This window comes from Rhyacophila brunnea, unplaced genomic scaffold, assembly GCF_057557595.1.
Source record: "Rhyacophila brunnea isolate RB1 unplaced genomic scaffold, BYU_Rbru_1.0 scaffold_51, whole genome shotgun sequence".
Lineage (NCBI taxonomy): Eukaryota > Metazoa > Arthropoda > Insecta > Trichoptera > Rhyacophilidae > Rhyacophila > Rhyacophila brunnea.
This window is the reverse complement of record NW_028233182.1, coordinates 2,209,652-2,218,248: the sequence shown is the minus strand read 5'-3', so window position 1 is coordinate 2,218,248 and position 8,597 is coordinate 2,209,652. Positions and strand designations below refer to the sequence as shown.

Below are 8,597 nucleotides of genomic sequence, written 5' to 3'. Positions count from 1 at the left end.
TAATTCAAACTACAGATCAGCTGTTACTAATGAATTTTATTCAATTAAAAGATTTTGTTTTATGATTCTAATATACAATTTGCTTCTTTGAGGTGAATCGGTTTTTATTATTCAAAATAATAACTGATTCTTTTAAGAAGTAATAGAATTAAGTAATATAAAAAGGTATGTAGTGTTTATACTTCTACATTCATTCACTATAAAACGTAGAATTCTTTTAAAAAACAATTTTAATTATTATAACCGTAATATCAAGATATTATTTTCCAATTTTTATCGATTATCACGCATCTTTTCAGTTATAATTGAAAATAAATAATTTATTAAAATATTTTTCACGGTTTGTTCTTGATGATTTAATCAATAAATTGTTAGTACTAAAACAGAAGTTCTTGCACTTTTTTTTTATTTTGCTGTTTTATAAATTTTTAAGTCTAAAGGATTAGATTATAACAATTTCATGCTAAAAACCCATTTTCTTACATTACTTTCAACAGACTGTTTACTTTGCAATAGTTCTGTTATATAACTTGTATATTTTGAGCACAATTTAGATGTGCAAAATATCAAGTAAATGGTCATTTTACAAATTTAAGAAAAATTCAAGAAAAACATTCTAAATATTGAAACCAAACAATTTTTATGTAATTAATTAAATTTTTCTTGATATCATTTCAAAACAAAATTATGATGCAAAATTTTTAAATATCATCTAATATTATACAAAAATCATTTTTGCATATTAGACAAAAAAAGCAATAAATTTTTTGATAACATGATAATTAACTAAAAATATAATTGTATGGAGACGTAAATAAGATGTTAGAGAAGGCCATATAAATTAAAAAATTTGATTTAAAATTGGCCTATGGCGGAGTCGAACCACCGGCTCCACTTTACGAGAGAAGTATTTTACCACTAAACTAATAGGCCTGAAAAAAATAAAAACAAAATATTTAAATTATTTACATGATTAAAATCCTTAAAGCATTGATAAATTTAATATATCGGAAATAAATTTAAAGCCATAATTATGAATTATGTGCGATTAAATATGGATTAAGACTTAAAATAAATCTATATAAAATATATTTTGCTAATTTCATAGCATTAGAAATTTATATTGGCTACATTCAAATCATAAGTTAAAACAACATAAAAAAACAAAACTCGAAAGTTCATAAAAGACGTATTCTATTAATTAAGACAAATATCATTGAATTAATACGATGATTCAGAGTAGATGAATAAAATATTATAGACATTATAAGCGTGCTCGGAAGTTCATAAAGCATGCATTGTTTTTCTTGTATCTAAATCCAGTATAAAGATCAAAAATAACTTGAGGATACATGTGAAATATTTTGAAATGTAAAAGATGATAATCATCTATTAAAAGGCCTATTCTTAATTAATCTTGAAACAAACTTATCAGTAACGCGAAATTTAGATGAATAGGCAAAAAAAGAAAAATTAGGGATGAATGAATAAAATAAATGGGATAATTTATTTTTATCAAATAAAAATTTGAATTTTTCTTTTTGTATTATTCGCATGTCGTGTAAATTTTTTATTTTCTTATTTCAGTGCAAAAATATTATTTCTAGGGTGTTTATTTGTTTCTTTTATGATTAATTTGATTTTTAGCTATTTAATATTTTTCAAGCAAAACTTCTGATTGATATTTAGAACAGATTTGGACACTACTTATTTCTACCTCGTCATCTTTACAACTTTCCTAATTGCACCTTCTTCTTCCCCTACTTATTAGTCAAGTGTCCTGATTAATCATATTGTTTGTTTGTATGCTTCTGCTTCGGCTGGTGTGTCAACTCTTGAACATAGTACTTATGATATTTTGTGAGTATATAATCGCATTTTATGGCGCATGGTGCTATTTGGAGTGACTAATCATATATTTTCTTAAGGGCTAATTTATATTTTAACTTTTAATATTTGCTCTATATTACAAATGTGCTGTATACTCTTTTGTAGCACATCCTCTTTATAGTATTCCTAAACACATCTTCTACACTTAAGACTTATACATTCACGTGTTTTTTTCAATAATATTTTTGTGCATATTATTTTGTTTTCGTTTGATTTGAAATTTCTTAATATCGGGGTGTGTATGTAAATATTTACAAGTAGCTCTACTCTTTTGGGGGTTCTATATGATATTGAAGTCTTCGTTATGATATTTTCGCCATTTAATCAATCACACAATTATTAAAAGTATATTTAATTTTGTAATTTTATAACATTAAAGGGATGATTTCTATTCGTGTATGCAAAGTAGCATGTAAAATACACCTTGATATCAGTTTATATCAAATTCATTTTCATACATAGAGCCCCTCAACCTTTTTAGTAATTTTGTTAAATTGCACAGCTTTTTTGATTTTGATCCTCAGAATACATACACTTGGGGTAAAAAAAGTGCGCAAGGGTAAATAATAGTTATAATCGTATTGATATGAAAAAAACTTACAGGTATTTTAATATGATACTATTGGTATGGATGATTTATTTTATTGGTTTGAACTTATTTTGAGTAGACATTTTTTGGCTGTTTTGAATAACAGATACAATATATATAATCAAAAAAATTTGATCGATGTATTTTTAAATTTTTGCACCCTAAGACACGGTATAATATCAATAGGGATATTCCTAAATCTGATGCCTTCAAGAATAATTAAACATTTCAAATATCCAAATGAATAAACCTGTTTAAATCAGCTAAAAAATATGCAATAGCTATAAATTGTGAAGCGTGAAATATAATTTATAGCACATGTTAATATACTTTAATTGCCTTTACAGATATTTTATTTCAAGCATAAAGGAGCAAATAATATGCTTAACTCTTAAATATTGCAAATAAATATGAGATTACGAGATTTTATTACATATATAACGACATTGTATCAATTTATCGCATATTTTTATTAATTAAGTTGTTGTGTGTCGAAAAAAAGCTTGCATCACAAATATAAGAAATATAAAATACCAATTTATGAGCAACATTTTTTTTGGGATAAAGAAAACTGTGCAAAATCCCTTAATTCACATATAAATTTTAAATTTTTTTAGAAAAAGGTGATTATCTTTTCACTAAAGAAAGATATTTGTCATTATGAGATGGTGCAAAGGAATCTTATTCATTGTTATCGCAAGTCAGCCATATGTAGTATGCCTTTAAATTCAATTTACTGCGTATAGAATTTCTAAAATTGCAATGTCTATTTTTCTTTTTAGTACTAATACACCACCAATAAACTTAAAGAAAAAAAATATATTGGAAGAATGCAATTTAAGATAGTGGGATCTTATTTTAGCTTAAAAAGATGAGGTAACGGACATTTTATACGGAAATTCGTCTTAAATAACAAATTTTTGTCAACTGCATTTTTTTAAATACACTTGAATAATACTATAAGATAGGAATACGTTTTATATGTTTATTAAAGGCCAATAAAGAATAAATTTATTTATCAGAAAAATATCAAAAGAATTGCTATATTTCTAAAAAAATACAACAGATCGAATTCAGTCGAATAAAAATCCAATTTTTTTTTTTTTGGATTTTATAAATTGTTTGCATAAACTGTGCAAAAAAACTGACTATTTCATTTTTAATATCTGTCACATAATAAATATAATGATCTTTATAATTATATAAATAATTTTCACGCTCATACTTCTCAAAGTTTCCATTACAAATCGATTTCATATATTTTTTTTAATATAATAAAATTACCGAATTTTTTTTGCAATAATCCTTTACGATAAATATTATATATGATAAGAAAAGTAGAAGAATTAAATTTATATTTTTTTCTTCTTCTTTTTATGTGCTAATTTATTACCACTTCTAAATTGTTTCTTATTCACCAATAAAAAGTTATTTTTACTATAATAAACATGATAAACTATTTTCTTCATCTAGCAGCACTATGTTACCAAAGTCTCCTGAAATAAGAGATCTATTTCGTGAACCTATAACTATAGAAGAAAATTGATAAAAAAATCTTATTTATATTAAGATTAAATGCTCAAAGCGTTTAAAGAATATATCAAATGTTATAAAAAGACAAAAATATATAATTTTTGATTTTTTGAGTGCTTCAAACACCTAAATAATATTGAATGGAGTCTTTTTATTTTTAATATCTTTTCTAAATAATAGCTAAAACACATAATACAAGGATTAAAAATATTTTAAAAGAAGTTCAATTCATTTATAGTATTTTTTGCGCCGAAGAATAGATGAACTAATAATAATACAAAATTTGAAAAAAACAAGTGCAGATTAAACAATATTTTGGTAACAAATGCCTTAAACTTTAAAAAATCATATGAATTTACCTAATATGCTTGAAATTTTTTTCAGTTAAATCAATTTCGAATGTAATTATTCATTATTTAAAAGCAAAATACTAGTTCATTTTCTCACATCAAGTATAAGAAGGAAAATTTATTGCTATATATATTAAAAAGAACTATTTATACAATTGTTGTTTTTTTCATTATTAATCATGTTATCAAAAAATAATTATGAAATTCAATTTTTCCGTTGTAAAGCAATGCTTTTTGTTAAACCATTAAATTCTTTCTTCTTAAGATTTCTATATGCACCCAGAAAGACAAAAAACTAAAAAATACGAAATTATTCGTAAAATAAAAACTATTTTATAAAGGCCAAAGAGTTCATTTGTCTGAGAAGTCAATATTTACTTCAATTTATATCCTTTTTTACTGTTTTAAGATTCCTCAACATAAAATTCTCTAAATTATTATAGAAATACTCTATTAAATTACTTTTAATTCATATTATGCTCATGAAAACAAGCTTTACCATTAGTTTGGATGAAAACACATGCCGGTTCACATTAGAAGGAAATATATTTAAACTTAACATAAAATCAAAATGAATTCTCATTTTCCAAAAAGCAACATAATCCATCAAATTTTTTGTGCTTACCAAAATTATCTTTCTATTGAGCACATTTTGAAATATTAAGATAATTTTCTGATATCAAAAACCATCAAAATCTATGAATATATATGCATATTACTATGATTGACAAAATGGCTGGAATGTAAGAAGGCATAAATGTTTTTATTTGTAAATTTAATCGATCTCTCCCCCCAACATTTTAAAATATTCTTCACTTATAAAACTTGTTTTTACATTATTAATAAATAAAAAAGTGATTCTAATTCACGCTAAACGCGATATATATATATCTATTTAACATGAAATTATATGATAGATCATAGAGTATATTTATGAATCTAACCATCATATTTTACGTATTGAATGCATGAATTCTTTAATAAAAACAACAATATCAACTTTATCCCTACTATAGTGTTATCATACCTCAAAAGCATATCCATTTGATTTTTTAAATATATTAAATTTTTTTATGACTCTATTTTTGCTTCTTATTATATAATTCATATATGGAAGATTTACATCAAATATTGCATAATCTACCTTTATATTTTTTATGGTATATAGAGTATGAATGAATCAACTACCAAAATTGATAGATTCAAGACCTAGTAAAGATTTTAAAATGAATTCAAAGCTATAGTCTAATATACTTGCTTATAATTCAGACAAAATATGAGATTTTTCTGTTGATTTCAAATATTTTTTTCTGATATAATTAAGCAGTGTATTTTTAAAGTCTATATAATAGAAGAATTTTTATGTCTTCATGTTTATGCCATCAAATTGTATGTTTTCATATTTAAATCCAACAAAATATTTTTATCCATTATTTTTACTTGTGAATTATTTATACATCCCAATTATTTCTTTAGCTGACATTGTTAATTTTTTTTCCGGGGCATCTGTAAAACAAAATGAGATAAAAAAATATTTTATTAATTATTAAGACAATTAATCAAAGAAACGAATTTTAATGATTTTTTTGTGTATAAGTTGATTTTAAAAAAAAACATAGTTTTAACTAAGAATCAGCCCAAACCAGTTTTTTTATAATTATAAAACCTTGAAAACCACTATAAAAATTTTTATATAAAATATCCTCTTTTTCAGAAATGAAAGCCGATACATGGTTTTAACAAAATATTTAAGAAAATTCATAGATAATGCCTGCTTATAGAATAGCACTAATTAAAAATAACAAACAAATTTTATTGACCAATATGATTTTAAATGAATATTTTTTTTCCTTATTTCCCTTATTATTGAATATAAATTTTTTTGTGATTTATTTGAATTAGACATTAAAATATGTGTGTTTGTTCCGCGCTTATCATATATATCCATGTTTCTTATTATTTTTTAAAGTGAAAAATATGAAATTATTATATTTTTTTATTGTTTGATATGTAGAAAATATTAAAATCAAAAAAAATTAAAAATTATTTAAATTGTGGCATCAAAAGCTCTTGAATACCCAAGAAGATAAATTATATTATTTTATGGTAATTATATGGCTTTTAACGCCTTTTTAATGCATTTAATTTTAGTTTAGTTAGATAATAGAGCATATGAAATTTTATTATTTCAAGAATTTCAAGGGTTCGATGTATTATAGAATCAAGAGGATTATAATTAAGATAAGAACAAAGGTATGAATGAGCCAATGTACTATATTTTTAAAGTTTAAAAAAAAGAGCTTGTGTAAAAAAATATTTAGCGTCTTATGTTTCTAATTATGAAATGTAAAATACAAAATATAATAATTAGTATATCCTAATGCCTGAAAACATTTAAAATATTACTTATTTGGTTGTCAATTAAAATGAAGAATTGAAATAAAAAGCCTTCTATAAAAAAAATTTCATGGCAACCAACATAATTTCTACATCTGATATTATATATAATATTGTCTGCACTTTTATAGTGAATATATAATGATATGATTTTTGAAAATTTATCTAACCACCTTCACAATAAATTTTCCCAAAAATGCTGTGATTTAAAAACGCCAAATTTGAATTGATTAAAAATATTAATGATTGAATGGGCCAAAGAAATTAATAAGAATATGATTTAAAGCTTCGATATAAATAGAAAGAGCAGCTAAACACGGTTTATCACTATTTTAATTTCTTTTAGAAATCATTTGTTTTATAAGTAAACTATGAAGGTCTACAATTATTTAAAATTTTATTTGTCTGTATTTTGAATTTTGTAGCCATTCAGTTGTGTTGATACGTGGTTTTTAGGTGGTTTTATTGAGAAAAGTTTACATAATCCGAAAAAATCAGCCAAGAATCAATAGATTTTTTATTAGATATCTTTAGTTCTATAATTTAAAGAACTCAAAAAAATACAAATAGCTTTATTTTTAACAATTTGTATAGTGAAATTCGAAAAATCGATCTTATATTTTTTTATTGATAATATTGAGACCCAATTTTTTCCCAACAGAATCAATAATCCGAACCATTGCGTCAATATCATGTTTTGTATGTGATGAAGAAATACAGAATCTCACTCTGCTTGATATCACAGGGGTCGCTGGATAGCCCACAACAACAACCGCTAGCTTTCTTTCCAAACACATTCTCGAAAAAAGTGCGATTTTTCCCGGATTAAATATCATTAATGGAACAACAGGTGATCCTTTATCGCCGAAAACAATATAACCAAGCTTACTGAGTTTTTCCCTAAAATATCTTGTGTTTTCGACAAGATCAGTAGCCAATTCTTTGCCTTTTTCTGTGTATTTAAGAATTTTAAGGGCTTCTAATACCTGTCTTGCTACGACTGGTGGTATTTGCTCCCCAAATAATGAAAAATCACTATAATACCGAAGATGTGTTATTAATTCTTTAGAGCCAGCAATGTATCCTCCCGAGCCACCAAAACTTTTTGTGAAGGTACCCATAAGAATGTCCACATCTGAAAAATTCACACCGAGATATTCACAAACCCCTCTTCCAGTTTCACCAAGGGCGCCAATAGAATGTGCTTCATCGATAAATAAGTAAAATTTATATTTTCTTTTGAGCTCTACTATTTCTCTTAATTTCAAAATTGTTCCTTCCATCGAATAAATTCCTTCCACTAAAATAAATATTTTTCTCCATGCTCGGTGCGTTACCGGTTGGCCTTGAGAAATATGATATCTAAGCTTTTGTTCCAAATCTTTCATATTATTGTGAGAAAATGTTTTTACGACAGCATTAGACATCCGTGCGCCGTATACGATGCTTGTGTGGTTAAATTCATCACTTAATATCAAGCAACCTTCATTCATCATAATAGGGATATTACATGAGTTTGTTCCAAAGCCCATTGGAAATACAATACAATCTTCCTTTTCTAAAAATTCAGCCATTTCTCTCTCTAAAATCTCACATATAGGGTTTTTGCCTATATCTCTGGTTGTTCCGGGATAGTTTACAGGGAATTCTGTCGCAGTTTCTATCACCTTCTCCAAGATCTCATTATCATTACATCCGAATCCAAGATAATTGTAAGAGCCTAGATTCATTGTATCAAGTTTTTTGCCTGTAAATGTAAATGTGTTGTTTTCATCATTTGATTTTCTTTCTAGAATTTTGATGATTCTTCCTGGCGCACCTGTAATTGGGCGATTCCA

General features: G+C 25.0%; 1 non-coding gene across 1 annotated transcript; it reads right to left on the bottom strand.

The window, feature by feature from the left end:
* Positions 1 to 862: 862 nt before the first annotated feature.
* Positions 863 to 933, bottom strand: TRNAT-CGU (transfer RNA threonine (anticodon CGU)). The gene has a single exon. It is a non-coding gene; the product is annotated as a tRNA-Thr (tRNA).
* Positions 934 to 8,597: the final 7,664 nt, after the last annotated feature.